Source organism: Mustela lutreola, chromosome 3 (genome assembly GCF_030435805.1).
Source record: "Mustela lutreola isolate mMusLut2 chromosome 3, mMusLut2.pri, whole genome shotgun sequence".
NCBI lineage: Eukaryota > Metazoa > Chordata > Mammalia > Carnivora > Mustelidae > Mustela > Mustela lutreola.
The window spans coordinates 134,764,616-134,780,273 of record NC_081292.1 but is presented as its reverse complement, the minus strand read 5'-3'; the positions used below and the strand labels follow the sequence as shown (position 1 = coordinate 134,780,273).

General features: G+C 38.3%; 2 long non-coding RNA genes across 3 annotated transcripts in view; one reads left to right on the top strand and one right to left on the bottom strand.

The window, feature by feature from the left end:
* The window catches only part of LOC131827024 (uncharacterized), a 248,592-nt gene extending 244,075 nt beyond the window's left edge, over positions 1 to 4,517 (top strand). Inside the window, exon 9 of the long non-coding RNA XR_009351857.1 lies at positions 4,392 to 4,517. This is a non-coding gene — a long non-coding RNA (uncharacterized LOC131827024). The remainder of the gene's footprint in view (positions 1 to 4,391) is intronic.
* LOC131827025 (uncharacterized) overlaps positions 4,339 to 15,658 on the bottom strand; it is a 68,881-nt gene continuing 57,561 nt past the window's right edge. For both annotated transcript variants that reach the window (XR_009351859.1, XR_009351858.1), the window contains 3 exons: positions 11,851 to 11,908; positions 5,705 to 5,744; positions 4,339 to 4,555 (listed from right to left, as the gene is read on the bottom strand). This is a non-coding gene — a long non-coding RNA (uncharacterized LOC131827025). The remainder of the gene's footprint in view (positions 4,556 to 5,704; positions 5,745 to 11,850; positions 11,909 to 15,658) is intronic.

Below are 15,658 nucleotides of genomic sequence, written 5' to 3'. Positions count from 1 at the left end.
AACATTAACATGCTAACAACTTTGTTAAGTCACAGTGTAAAAACGAAATGCATAAAACACTGGAATCACTATACCAAACAATGTAATTGAAGTTAAAACGTTATTTTCTGTGGTTCTTTTAGAGAAAATAACAAGTTGTTTACTTTAATGCAGTGACATTTTATTTTGTGATTAATTTTAAAATAACATTGTAAAAACTACAAACTCATTTTAATTTGACAAGCATTTGGTAATTAATTTTCAAACAATGCTGTGGGAACCCAGAAAGCACTCTTCCTTTGACATGTATTTTATAATTTATTTTAAAACAATGCTGCACAAATCTGTAAAGGCATAATTCATTTGGGAGTTCATTAATTATGCAAATGAGTTGCAATTAACAAATCTGTTCCAAGGATGGCATTTGCATAATAATGAACTTCATGTTTGTGACATTATTTAATAAGATACCTTTGTGCATTTTTAAGCAAAACACTCCTGTGAATACTATATGATGAGTTGGGGTTGAAAATGGACATCTACTCCATGAGATTCAAAGCTGTATGCAGAAAAATGTTGTTAAAATAAACAGAATTATATATAATTCAAGTAATAAATATGGATATTCCATTTAAAGCACAGGGGTTTTGATTAATCTCAGCTTCCCTAAATAGCATAACACTTTAATTTACATTTACAAAAACCAATATATGAATAAAGCTAAAGCAAGCTGAATCAAGCAAAACTATAAACTCCTATTTAATATTTCAAGTGAAGGTAGTTCATATACTATACACATGAATCTTAAAATATGTATTTTTCAATTGGAAGAGAAATGTAACATCGAATCAAAGACCCGTCCTTTCTCAGGGCTTATGGCAGAATGGCTACGAAAGTCAGATGATATTCATTTATTCGGTCAGTATCATTTATTGAGAATCTACAGTGGTCAGACTGTCTTTAAGATAGGGCAGATCAAAAGAAGAATAAGACAGGGCACCTGGGTGGTTCAGTTTGTTAAGCATCTGCTTTTGGCTCAGCTCATGATCCCTGGGTCCTGGGATCGAGTCCCACATCAGGCTCCCTGCTCACTGGGAAGCTTGCTTCTCCCTCTCCCACTCCCTCTGTTTGTGCTCTCTCTCTGTGTAAAATAAATAAAATCTTGAAGAGGAGGAGGAGAAGGAGGAGCAGAAGAAGAAGATGAAGATGAAGAAGAAGAGGAGGAGGACGACAAAGAAGAAGATGATGATGACATAAGTCTACCTTCAAGTGTCATGAAGCCTAATGAGGGACACAAATATATAAACACCAAAACTCAATGAAAGTTATCTTAGAGAGAGAAACGCTAAGTGTTACAGGAGTTCAGATGATAAGAATAAGAAACTCAATTTGGTGGAATTCAGGAAGTTCTTGAAGATAAAAAAAGGGACAAAATATTTTGAAGGATGGAAAGAAGTTCACCAGTAGGTAAAAATATCAGAGTATTTGAGAAAAAAGAAGCAACATACACAGAGTCATGAAATAGTGAATGATGGAGATGTGTTTAAGAAAATGGTAAGAAGGTCACTGTGACTTGTAGCAGATGATAGGGCTGGGGAATAAGTGCTTTTGGAGCAGGACTATCAGGAGTCTCAGAGATCTAGTTTGAAATTTTAAAAAGATAATGAGAACACTGTTACAGTAGATGGGCTTGGGAGGGATAGAACAATGGGCAATTTTCTCTGCAGCTAATCAGCAGATAGTATCTTGAATGATCTGTGATGCATATTTTGAGTATCGGGTGAGATCAGATGACTTTGTAAGCCAAGTACTTGCCATTTGAAATTGATGTAACTCTGTCATGACCATAAGATTTTATGATTCTATCATATGTTTTTCCTAAGTACTTGTTCTTTACTTGTGCTTTAAGCCTCTCCAGTCACATTTCTGTTTGATGCCAAAAATCTCTTAGAAATGACTCCATGGCCCAACTGCACCATCTTTCTGTAGCTAGAGAGTCTAAAGTTTATCCAGACTTCAGAACTATATCCTCATAGCTTGGAAATTTAAGTAAATAAGTAACAATGAGTGATACTGGAGCCCAACCAGTCAGGCAAACTGGTAGTACCTTTAGAATTACTTGGTATTCTTTGCTGAGTTTTATTTTAGAATCTCGTGGTAGAAAGAATAGTTGAAAGAAAGAAAAAGGGTGGGCATGCAAGTTGGTGCAGCCACTTTGGAAAACAGTGTGGAGATTCCTTAAGAAATTAAAAATAGAGCTTCCCTATGACCCTGCAATTGCACTACTGGGTATTTACCCCAAAGATACAGATGTAGTGAAAAGAAGGGCCATGTGTACCCCAATGTTCATAGCAGCAATGGCTACAGTCTCCAAACTATGGAAAGAGCCAAGATGCCCTTCAACAGATGAATGGATAAGGAAGGTGTGGTCCATATATACTATCGAGTATTATGCCTCCATCAGACAGGACGAATACCCAACTGTTGTAGCAACATGGACGGGACTGGAAGAGATTATGTTGAGTGAAATAAGTCAAGCAGAGAGAGTCAATTATCATATGGTTTCACTTATTTTTGGAGCATAAGAAATAACACAGATGTCATGGGGAGATGGAGAGGAGAAGGGAGTTGGGGGAAATTGGAAGAGGAGAACGCTGAAAAACAATTTGAGGGTTTCGGAGGGGCGGAGGGTGGGAGGTTGGGTGAGCCTGGTGGTGGGTATTAAGGAGGGCACGTATTGCATGGAGCCCTGGGTGTGGTGCATAAACAATGAATTCTGGAACACTGAAAAGAAATTTAAAAAATAAATTAAAAATGAAAAGAAAGAAATGTCCTGATACTAAAATTTAACAGCACTGCTTTTAACTCAGAGGCAGGTTTTGTTTGTATTTAGTTTAGTTTCATTTCTTTTGTTTGTATTTTGTATAAAGATAACCATTTTTTTCAGCTTCAATTTTTTTAGTAAGCTTTTTTTTTTTTTCCCCCAGCTAAAAAGGAGGTAGACATTTACTGCCTCTTAGCCATTTAGCACCCCTTCTCCACTCTTCTCATTCTTTTCTTTGGAGAATTATCTTTTCCCCATTGTATGCAGTTCTACTGGGGTGCTAAAGCTAGGTACTCTCACTTCTATTTCTTCCACTAGATTCCATTAGGCCTTGAAGTTTAAGAAAAATGCTACTTGGAACAAATACAATTTAAACAAAGGAGAAGAGTCCAGGTGAAGGCTCTATACTGTCAATGGTCATTTCTAATAATGGCTTTGATCCCTGGTAACTAGAAGTAGAGGTTGAAAGCTCCCCCATTTATTTATTTTGGAAAGGGAGAAGTGGGAGAAGGGGTAGAGGGAGAGAAAGAACCTTTGGCAGACTCCACACCCACCAAGGAGCCCATGCAGGGTTCAATCTCACACCCCTGAGATCACACCGTGAGCCAAAACTAAGAATCACATGCTTAACCGACTGAGCCATCCAGGTACCCCAGAGGTTATAAGCCTTTTAGAAGATTACAGAGACACAGAGAAGTCAACTCAGTCTGCGCTCTTCACCTTGATACCATCTCCCTAACCTAGTTTTGCCCCTACCTTCAGAAGGACTAAACAGACAGACCTGTGTTGTGGCATCTCAAATCAGGAATTGGTAGCTCAGCCAGATAGTAGTGATCCTAATGTCAAAAACAGATCCTAATGTCAAAAACAGCTGGGTGGCTCAGTGGGTTAAAGCCTCTGCCTTCGGCTCAGGTCATGATCCCAGGGTCCTGGGATTGAGCCCTGCATCGGGCTTTCAGCTCAGCAGCAAGCCTGCTTCCCTTCCTCTCTCTCTGCCTATTTGTGATTTCTGTCTGTCAAATAAATAATAAATAAAATCTTTAAAAAAAAAAAAAAAACACCAGATATACCTGGTATCAGCCGTAAGACCTTGAACCTCAGGGCCATTGTATCTGCCCCGGACAACTAGCTAGTTAAAAATTACTTCCAGCTGTCACTGAAATGCACCAGGAAAAAGCATTTGTTAAAAATTATGGCACTATAGTAACTGCATTGTCAATGACCATTAAAATAACAATTATATTTGTTTATCATGGCAGGAATTATATAACTTTAGATATAAGAGATTTCAGGATGAAAACTTCCATCAGGCCCCTGGATATGTTGAAATATTTGGATACTAGGCATTTTGAGAAAATATTTTATCACCATATAGAGAATTATTGAGGGAGAAAAAAGAAAACATTGTTGAGTGAAGAAAGAATAGTATCAGGGCAAATACTATCCTCATACAGTTTTTATTAAATAGTATATGTAGGAGGTAGAAGGAAATACGTTATGACCCATGTATTTGTCTAATAATGCCATAAAACTGATCAGGCTTTGAAATTCTCTTTTCTTTATTTATGTTTCCCAAATCCCCATAAAGCATTCCCCCAATACTCAGGACGTCAGAGATGCTGTTCTCTCACAAGTTCACCAACAGTGAGGTAGTGACCGTCCTCTTCGCCGGCAAGGATATCAGCGATAATCTGTTCTGAAGGACTTCCTTCTCTGAAGTTCTGAAGGACTTCCTTCTCATGTCCCTTCTCCCTTTTGAAATCCAGGTGCCAGAAATTGTTAGTCTCTTGGAGTTAACCCAGGCTGCTGTCAGCAGGCATTTTTAAGTTGATATCTGAGAGCTTCATGGAGCATAAGCATTTTCTCTGGTTTGACTTTTTGTGCATATGAGTTCAAAGGAGGTTTATACTTGACTATTACTAGATGCAGCTGATAAAAAGTTGACTAACAGGCAGTGCCTGATTATTTATATCAGCAATTCTTGTCCCTAGCTGGGGGCTCTGAGATTTGTGGGTATTTTTTCCCTTCCCCTCCTTCTCCCCCCTTCCCCCGTATGTAGCCTACAGTATCCTGATACAAAAGATGTATCCAGTTTCAATGGTCTGTTATTCTATGTATATTTTGATCATATTCCATGCCAATAAGTAGCAGTAGCAATAACAAAAAGCAAAACAATGCAAGAGAAGCTATTGTTTTCCACAGTATTGTTAATTCTTTTATCTTAAAATAGTGAAATTATGTCCTTGTACACTTCACAAGTGGGAGACACAGTAGCTCTGAAGAGATTTTATAATTTAGGAATCTTAATTAGCCTTCCAGTATTAGCATGTGTTATTACTGCCTTACTCAAGTAGACCTTGAACAGGATTCTGGGAGACAAATGCTTAGTTGTTGATTGGCTTTCTACAATGATACAACACTTTGTCACTGAGCACTGCCCACTTGGCCTGTATTTCCCTGCCCCACCCCACTCTACACTCCAATTAAGGCTGGCAGTGTTACGTCTGAAGCCATTTTGCTCAGCTGGTTGTCTCCTAGGGTTCTGTGATTAAATATGTTAAGATAGGAATCAATACATACACATTCTAGTCTGAGGATTTTCCACTTTATATCAAAGGGGGGGGATCAGTATTAAAAGAGAAACAGGTGACCATATACTCCATATAGTGTGAAACCGAAGGTCATATGAACCTTCCTAATAAGAGCAGAAATGAAATAATGCTCCTCCTCTTACCACCTTGAGTTGGATGCATATAATAGAAAACCATAACAATAGTGACTTTAAAACTCTCAAATAGAGAAATCTGGAGTTAGGTAGTCCAGGCTGATGTGACAGCCCCACAGTCATGGAAAATCCACAATCCTTTTATTTTTTGGCTCCCATTCCACCCTCAAGTTTACCTCATAATTCCAGATGGCAGCCAGAGTTCCATTCCCACATCTGCAGTCCAAACATGAGGAAGAGAGAACAAAACATTAAATATCTCTGCTGAGTCCATTCCCTTTGAGCAGCCTACCCAGAATTCTGTTTCCCCTCACGGGCTAGCACCTCATTGGGTCATACCTACGTGTAAGAGAGGAAGAAAATTGTAAGTAGGTTGCTTGCTTTCTACCCCCAAACAAATATTTGTTCCTGAGGAAGAGGGAGAGGGTGAATATCAGATGGCAACTTGCATTCTCTACTCCTTCCTCATTTTTGGTGAGAAAAGTGAAAAGTTCTATCTGAGCACAGATTCATAGCCTTGAACTACTGAAAAGCTGATCCTAGGCTCAAACCTGGGGCCCAGGCTTCCTCTACATGGCCACCACTTGGGCTGACTTACTTGATCCAGAAATAAAAGCATTATAGAGGAATGTCCATAATATAAAGCAGAGACCAGAACATTATACACTTTATAAATCAATGACCCCTTTGTACTCTTTAGCCATTTCATTATGGGTTTTCTCTCCATATTGCTCAGGGCATTTGGCCTTGTTGACCTGCAGCAAGTTGTGAATTAGCCCATTCATCTTAAAGAGAAAAAGGGATACCTACTATAGTACATGCTACATATTTTTTTATTTGAAATGTATTAATTTTTCAAAAAAATGTGTTTACTCAAACAATTATGTCATCAGCTTCTTGAAAGTATCCATAGACTTAAGAATACATGTTAAACTGATGTAGTTGCAAAATACCATTTATAATCATTTTCCCCTAACTATACATAAGCGCTGAAAATTGAGCTTAATTTTTCTTAGCTAGATAAACATAGCCAAAATGTTGCTTCGTTTAGATTCAAACATATAATCTGAAAACTGAGACTTCAATTCTATTGTTTTCCTGAAGAATAGGAGTAGGAAAAGTGGTAATTTTTTTTTCATTTTTTTTTTTAAGATTCTGTTTATTTGAGAGAGAGAGAGAGAAGGAGAGAGAACAAGCACAGGAGAGGGAAAATGGGCAGGAGAGGGAAAAACATACTTCTTGCTCAGCAGGGAGCACAACACGGGGCTCAATCCCAGGTCGCCGGGATCATGATCTGAGCCAAAGGCAGACGCTTAACTGACTGAGCCACCCAGGCACCCCTTTTTTCCATTTAATTACAAAGAAGGACTGTTCACATTTTATTATTTTTATTTGGCCTATCTAAATATCTGTAAACTATCTTTGGAGGAAGCGTTGATTCAATTTTTTAAACTTGTCATTTCTGATGGTTTTGATTAATAACTCTTTAAGGATTCTAAATTTATAAATGAGCTATGTTGTAACAGTGGTGTGTAAGATGAAGAACAATATACATATTCTTAGCTACTTCTGGTTATAATAATTTTGGAAAACGTTGCATTCATTTCATAGCAATACAATTAGAACTAAAACTGAAAAATCTGAATAAAATGAAAAATTAAAACAGCCTATTAAGCTATTTCTACAAAGAACTTGGAAGAATCATTTTGACTACTTTTATCTAAAGACCTCAAAGATGGGGAAGGGAAAATCATCACCATACAATGGAAATCAGGTTAAAAGGCAAACATGTACAAAAGAGCAATTGATATTGAAGAAACCCCCACAAGGAAGAAGGGCTGGTGTGCTCAGAAGTCAAAGGCCTTCACTGAAGACAGGGTCTCTTTGCTTCTGGGGCTCCACCACCTTGTGATTCCCCAACAAAGGCCTATTCTTTGACTGAATTACCACTCTTACTTCTGTGACCCTGTTTCCTTTCCTTGAAACTTAGTCTGACCTCCTTTTCAAAAGAGAAACATTTAACTTCCCAGAATCTCTCTCAACCTAGGTCTACAGGCTAGAGATTCTCTAGGAAATTTCTTTTGACTTTAGAGTTCACATATTCTGGAAAATCCCATGTATACCAAGAGAACCATTTCAAGTCAAAATTTAATGAGGAGTGATATTGCCAGATGCTGGGAGACAGGTAGAATATTTTCTGGGTTCTGGGATGCCTAATTTCCTACCTTTTATAAACTTTGTGTAATCAATAGAAAGTCAATAAGAAGACAAAAAAGTGCAGCTTGATAATTTGAATAGTACTAACTCAGGGCCCTTCAGAGGTTGACTAAGCCAAAATGTAACTTTTTCTAATAAAGGAAGCCATGTAACAAAGGCTGTTTTCAAAAGCGGGAGGACCAGCTCTACTAAACAGACCATCTAGGACAGCTGTGCAAGTTCAACAGTGAAATAATTAGACATTCCAGACTGCTGCCATTTGATATGAGGTGTCCAGACAAGGTCTCTGAAGCGGTAAAACAAGGGTCAGTAACACAATGAGGGGAAAAAAAAAAAAAAGTGTGAATGGAATGAGTAATACTGAATGGAATTAAGATTCTGCACTTGCTTCACCGAAGATTTATAATCAAGAAAATCTCAAGCCTAAAAAAAGTAAGGCCTGGAATGTTGGAAAGCTTCAGAGATGGGAACATGTGTGAGGCTGCCAAATGGGTCATTGTTTCTAAAAATGATGTGTCCCAAGATGACAGCAAACTTGTTTTTCAGACAACTGGCATTCATTTATGTGATGGCTCCAATACTTTCTTCTTTCTCAATTTGTCCAGAATATGTTCTGTTCTGACAAGGCTAGAGAGGAATCCACATGTGTTGCCAAATTGAAGACTGTGACTGTTAGGGGGTTTAGATTTTATGAATATCATTTTCATTTGGTAAATGTTACTATAATATTTAGGGAAAGAAGAAGAAATGGGTCAGATTGAGCATATCATTCAGTAGTCAGTTCAGAAAGCTCAGAACTCAGAAGCTATAAACAGCTTCCTGTTAATCAGCTCTTTTTATGTAAGTTCAAAGGACCAGTTATTATTTGTATATTTTAGTTGTTTTTCCTCCTGATTAGTCCTTAAAAGTCTTTCCAATGGCATTTGCCTTTGATTAGCATCTGTTAGATTTTATTGTGTTCTTGTTTGATTTGTTGGCTTTATCGGTGGTAGTTGGAAATGGTTCGGTGTATGTCTACTCATTATTTTCCAAAGACTGATTTCCAGACAATTTACATATTGTCTTCCCTTATATCCTTGCAGTTCCCTTACTCCTACATCGACCTCAGCCAGCTGCTTTCTGTGCCCTTGTCTTAATTAAAGGTGTTGCTATTTACACAAAAACTAGGAGTCATCCTCTATCATAGCTCTTTTACCCCCACATGCAATCAATCACCCAATCTTGACAGTTTACTGCAGAAATGTCTTCAAAATCTGTTGCTTCTCCTTTCTTATCATCTCTCTATGAGGCTATTGAAATGACTTTCTCACTGGTCTACCTATCGTGATTCTTCAGTCCCTTTCTCCTCCCCTCTCACACCCGTCCCCACTAATACTAGCCATCATAGGCAGGACCTATGGAGTTGATTCTCTGGTTAAAGGCTCCCTTCCATTCATCTCCCATTGCCTGCAGGATACAATGCAGTCACTAGGATGGCACCAAGGCCATTTTTATCCTACCTCACTTCCTTTCCAGCCTCATCTCCTGCCATACCCTCCCATGCCCTCTGCTTCTCGCCACTGACCATCTCACTATTCTTTAAAATTCTATGCCCTTTTATGACTCTGTATCTTGACACATGCAGACCTTGAGCCTCAAAAGCCTTTTCTCACTCTCTCTTCCAATGTTTTGTTTTTTGTTTTGTTTTGTTTTGTTTTAAATGAGATGTCCAAATGTCTCTTTACCATGATGTCTTTCCCTGCAGTACCAGGTAGAATTTGCTGCTCCTTGAAGTCTGTTGAAACCTGTGTTATAGAAACCTGTTACAGCATATACCATGTTCTGTTTGGAATCACCTTTCTCATGGCTGCCTCTGAACATTCTGTGAATTAACTCTATGATAGCAAAAACTGTTTTATTCATCTTCTTATACCCATGCCCAAGCACAAGTCCTGGCACAAAGCAGGAGCTCAGAAAGAGTTTGGGTCCCAAATGGTTTTGTAAGGCAGACATTTCAGATTGCTTATAAGGTTTTTTAAGAGCAGGTCTTCCGTCAGCATTCTGAGAAAACCCTACACACAGGAAATGTTTTTTAGCAGCAAGAAATTTCTGCATAAAATCAACAAATGAAGCTGCAAAATGGTCATAAATGGAAAAATGCCCAGGGAACATCCATCCATCCATCTACCCATTGATTCAACAAATATTTTTGAGCTTCCACTCAGTGCCAGGTACTATGCCAGATGCATCAACAATAACAGCTCTGGGGAAAGATGGAGAAGCCTTTCCAGGCATATCTGGAAACTCAACTAATTCTACCAACAATATCCTCTGGGTAAATGAGCAGTAGATTATGTATGTATCTGTAAACACACATACAGAGTGATATTGTTTTAACCATCAGTCAGGTGTATACATTTATTTTACCCTGAAGCCCTTATCCACAGGAAAAGTGTGCTGGAGTAATGTGGAAAGAGGTAGGAGAAGACATAGTAAGATGATCTACCAGCAAGCCTAGGACTTAGGGTGTAGCTTTGAAGAGAGATTTTAAGCCTCCCCATCTTTCTTTCCAACCTCACAGGAGGTAAAAAGTCAGTAATGAATTAGAGATTGAAGCATCTGATTTTTTTATTGTTTGAGTATCCACACACTAATGGCAACTGTTTTCTAGAGATCATCAATCTTTGTGCTGAAAAACACTGCATTACTTAAAAAAAAAAAAAAAAAAAGTGGCTTTTTGTGAAAAGGGGGACAATGGTCAACCAAGAAAAATGATAAACCCAACTCTTACCGGCAGAGCTGATAATGATCAGTCAGTTGCATGCTATTTCACAGCTGATGCTTCTTCTAACAACAACAAAAAAAGGGAAAAAAATGATATTAATTGCAAAAGTTTCACAGATGTCTGCAGCAGTTGACCAGAGCTCCTGGGTTATTGCTTGTCAGACTATTAATGGGTTTGGCTAACCATGACAGTCATTACTTTTCCCCCTCCTGTGAGCTACTTTTTGTGTAATTTATGCATAGGTTTTGCCAAGATTTGACAACTTTCAGGATATTAACATAAAATTAGACTGCAGAGCTGAACAATGGGTGGCTTTAAAATTAGCTGTGGTGAAAACCAATCAAACAGAATTAGCTTTTCCTTTGCATTGCTCCAAAGTTTATTATCGATGTCTTCCTTTCCACATATAAGAGATCATGTCAGCAATTCTGCACAGATTAGAGGAAGGAGGAAGTTCTGAGAGAGACGTATTGTCCAGTGACCTTGGAGATGAGTCTCTTGTAAACCAGGGAGGCTCCCCCTAGATAGAATGCCTGTCAATAGCTGAAATGAACTTGTGCAGCAACCATTCCTTAAATTTATCAAGACACCCACATTTTGAAGCTCATCTGAGAGAAGAACTTTTCCTTTGCCATCTCTCGGTTCCACACAGCTTGCTGTTGAATGCCATTACAGAATGCGATGTGCGTGTTAATAAGCCAGGACATCTGGTAACCAGCTTTTTTCTGATTCATTAACTGACTCTGCTTCTGTGGCCAGGGGGGATGAGGAGAGAAACTGGAAGGTTTTGCTTTTAGCAAATGGGCACATGATATATGCCTTGCATCTTTGGTCTTGCCTCAACTCTTAAACTTTACTCCAAGGTTAGCATTTAAGTGCAGGCAACCTTTGGTGAGCAGTGTCTTGTCCCATATAGAAAACAAATAGTATTTAAATCATTCTGTATAGTCTAAGAATGCAGGAAAAAGGAAACGAATCTTAGAAATCCCGTAGCCTAAATTCTATTTTAAGGCGGATCCGGAAGTAAAGAATTTGCTTTGGATCACACAGGTACATCTGCGACAAAGCAGGGGACAGACTTCACATCTCTTGACCCTCCTTCCAGTCTACTTCAGGATGTTGTTTTCACTAATTTTTGTGGTGGTTTTTTTTTTTTTTTCCAATTTGCCTTATTGTCCTGTTTTAAGTTACCAAACAGTATCTCCCTGATTTTTCTCTTTTCTGAACCCCCAGTCATATGTCTTTTGAACACCAAAGCAGACTACAAGTGCCAAATCCATCCTCCTGCCTCCTCTAATAAGTGATTAGGGACCCATTCAAGCATTTATACAAGGTACTTACGGATAGTTAATTTAAACTTTTGAGGAATGGACAACATCAATCCAGGTTGTGAGTAGCCCTGGGGAATAGAATTAACTCACTTTAGAAATACAATGAGAAAACTCAAATAGAAAACAGGCAAGGTTCTAAAAACCTCCTAATAATCAAGATGTTTAAAATTAAACAACAACAAAAAAATACTGTTATCCCCATCAGAAATTTTTAAAAGGGTGAAAAATCCTTCTTATTGAAATAAACCAGGTCTGAATGCTCCAGAGAGTGATTTGAGTAGAAGAAGTCTGACTTGATGGTACACGTTGGGCGATGAAATGGACAATGAAGTTTCCATATGTTGTTTTTATGCAGTAATTAGAAACTGTCACACACCGTTTCATTTTTTCATTTCCTTGGGCTTATTTGCATGTTGGAACTTCCTTTGGAGCAGAATGGAGAGCACCAAACTGGCACCCAGTTGAAATGAGGAGCAGTGGCTCGTGGGCGTCCTCCCCACCTCAGAGGCAGGAAGGAAGCCAGGGGTAGGTAGTGTGTGGGCGCAGAGGCCCGCGAGGCTGCCAGCCGTGCAGCTGCCCTGGACACTGTTCACGTGGCGCCTCACCCTGCCTGGGTCGAACCGCTAACCAAGCCCTCCAATTGGTTATTATGGAGCACTTTGGCTCCCCTAAGCTGATCTCCCCCTTCAAGCACTTTCATTCCATCCCAATTATCTTCCCTTTTCTATTTGCCTGGGCAGACTTGAAGGCAGGTACCCCATCTTGCCCAGTGGCTGGCATAATATGGTTCCCATGGGACCTTAGCAAATCTAAATAAATAAACTTTTCATGTCTGGATTCTTACTTTCTGTCTTTTTCTATCTTTTTAAAAAAATCATCAGCAGGGGCACCTGGGTGGCTCAGTCAGCTAAGCGTCTGCCTTCGGCTCACATCATGTTCTAGCCCCACATCGGTGTCCCTGCTCAGGGGGAGTCTGCTTCTCTCTCTCTCTCCCTCGCCCCCCCCCCCCCGGTTCATGCTCTCTTATTCTGTCTCTCTCAAATGAGTAAATAAAAATCTTTTAAAAAATGAAATAAAAAATCATCAGCATCATAAAAACAAAAATTTTGTCCAAGCTGTTTCCCTTTAGGAAAGATTGTAGTTGGAATTTGTAAACTCCAGAAGTCTCTTGAATGTCAACTGCGTTCTAGAAATCTGCTCTCTACTAATAAGCTGTTACTAGTGAAATGAGAAATCCCAGGAAGCTGGAAGTAGAAATAAACTTCATTTGTCCTAGATGAATTATCTGTCTACCTGGACAGCTATTCAACAGAATATTAAATGACCTTGAACTGTAAGAAGAATTAAATTAGGTGAGCAGAATTTGACTTAGGATACAGTAAAAAAAAAGTTTCCAAATATCACATATTTGTTGGAAAGAAATTCTTTGAGAAGTTTAAAATGCCATCATAATTAAATCATTTAAATAAATAATTTATTTTAAAACAAGCATCAAGAAAAACAAACCTCTGATTAAGTCCACCTTCAGAAGCAAGCATTATCACTATTTTGATATTTGACTTTTCCATATGTGAATTTATAGATACGTTTATATGTAAACTATTCACCAAAAAAGTTGACTAATAATGGACTAGTGCTTTGTAATGCATTTTTGGCATAAAAGACATCAAGAACATTTTTTTTCATGACCAATATTTCTACTACATTATTTTAGTAGCTCTATAGGGTTCTAGAATATAAGTATTCCATATTTTATTTAGGTAATCTCCTTTTTTTAAAGACACCTAGATGTTTTAGAATTTTTCCTGTTATAATTGAGGTGATAGCCACTGTTGACAATTCAAGTTAAGCATGTCTTTATTTCTTTGTGGTCTGTTTTCAGAAGTAGAAGTGCCTGGTAAAAGGCTATGCCCATTTTTAAGGCTTCTGATACATATTACCATTTGCCTTCCCAGAAAAGTTGTATTAATTTAGAATCCCACCAGCAGAGCATGCCACACTTGCCTCCTCGCTCCCCTGCCAACACTCAGCGTTATGGTGCTTTTTAATCTTTGCTAATCTGTGGAGTGAAAAATGGTATGTCTTTGTTTTTTTAATTAATTCATTCCCGAAACCAGTATTTCTGAGGCTAGAATGGCACCTACTCGCTCCTCTGCATAATTGCATGCCAGTCGTTATACTTAGAATTCATTATTACTTGTGTTTTATAGGGGTTTACAGCAGGTAAAACTAATCTGTTTAGGCCACATGGCTATTTGGTCTCATAGGAAAATCCAGATTTATGTAAATAAAGCAGGGACAGGGGCGATCTTCTTCCTTGTGTCTGGGAGAAAACAAAATAAAACAGCTTTTGAAAGCCATACGTGGCTTGGTGCTGAGGGAGAAAGGCGTGAGCTGGTCGGAGGGTAACAGGGCTATTGGTCAGTCCAGTGGAAGGCATCCATTGGCTACAGCACCACTGTTAGAGGTGACTGTGTTGGTATCTGTAACATGTTGATGTGTGAAGTGAAAAAATGAATCCTATTCCTCAGGAGAATCCTGCATATGTCAAGTATATTGTCTCATTAAGCCAATCCATTTATCAACCCACTGAATGCCAATTAAATTGCACAGGATGGTGCAGGTATATGGTGGGCGCTTGGTGCCAAACTTTATTACAGCTGAGCTTTTCTGGCTCAGTGTGTTCTACCCAGCAAAATGGCAGGCATATCAAAGCCAAATTAAATGTTCTTGAAATAATGCCTTTAAAGAAGATGAAATGCCACAACCTGGCAGAAGAGAATGTGAAATGTAATGTCAGTTCTTAGTGTACTTTTAGTTCCAATGAAGATGTCAAGGCTCACATCCAGCCAGTGCCAAATGTCTTCACAGCGTGCAAATTAGATCAGTGTAATTTCATCAGGAGAATGATCAGACTGTGCTGTAGCTATGGTTGAATTCACTGCTTCTGCCGAGGGCTGGGCTGAGGACTGGGGGCCAGCTGAGCTCACACTGCCATCCTCAGAAAGAGAGGAAATCTGATTTAACGTATTGTTCTCTTGATGCTGCTGTTGAAAGTTGGCCCCACCTCTCAGAAATATTGCTAAATGAGCATCTATCATAGATTACATTGATTTTGCTTGGAATTAAAAAAAAAAATCTGTTCAGTGAAAATTAAACCCCAAGTAAGTAAAATACTAAGCCGGCTGCCAGGAGGCTATTAGAAGCAGAAGATTTTTATGTTTGTGATTAAACATAAGATTTGTATGAAAATATAGATATTGGTATTAAATACTTAAAGTATTGAAATTCCAAGTATGTTTGGAAATATATATAATCTAATACATTGATATAATGATACATATTCTTTAGACACTAGAGATAAGTAAATTCATAATAGGAAATAATACTGAAAATCTCTAACTAAAAAAGAAAAACCCATTAAAAATATTACAGTTAATATTCAGTGTTAAGTGTGAGGGAAATGGATCAGGGTATGTATCTTGGGAAGGATGCTGTAAGTGATTTAACCTTTGGAATAAATTGAGGTGCTCGCTTCAGCAGCACATATACTAAAATTGGAATAAATTGAGATAAACCAAATTTATAACAAAAGGACACTTATCATCCTGAAATTGTTTCCTTTTTTGAAATTGTTTCTTAATGCAGCACTGTTCAATGTATTTCGGAAATGTTATTTTGGTTTAAAAATGGATTTTTCTTTTCTTTTTCACATACAGTTTTCTAACAGAATAGTAGTATCCTCAGGAAAGACAAAGCAGAAATCCCAACACTTAGGTGGAATTGTTAACTGTATTTGTTAACTGTGTCCTCAGGAT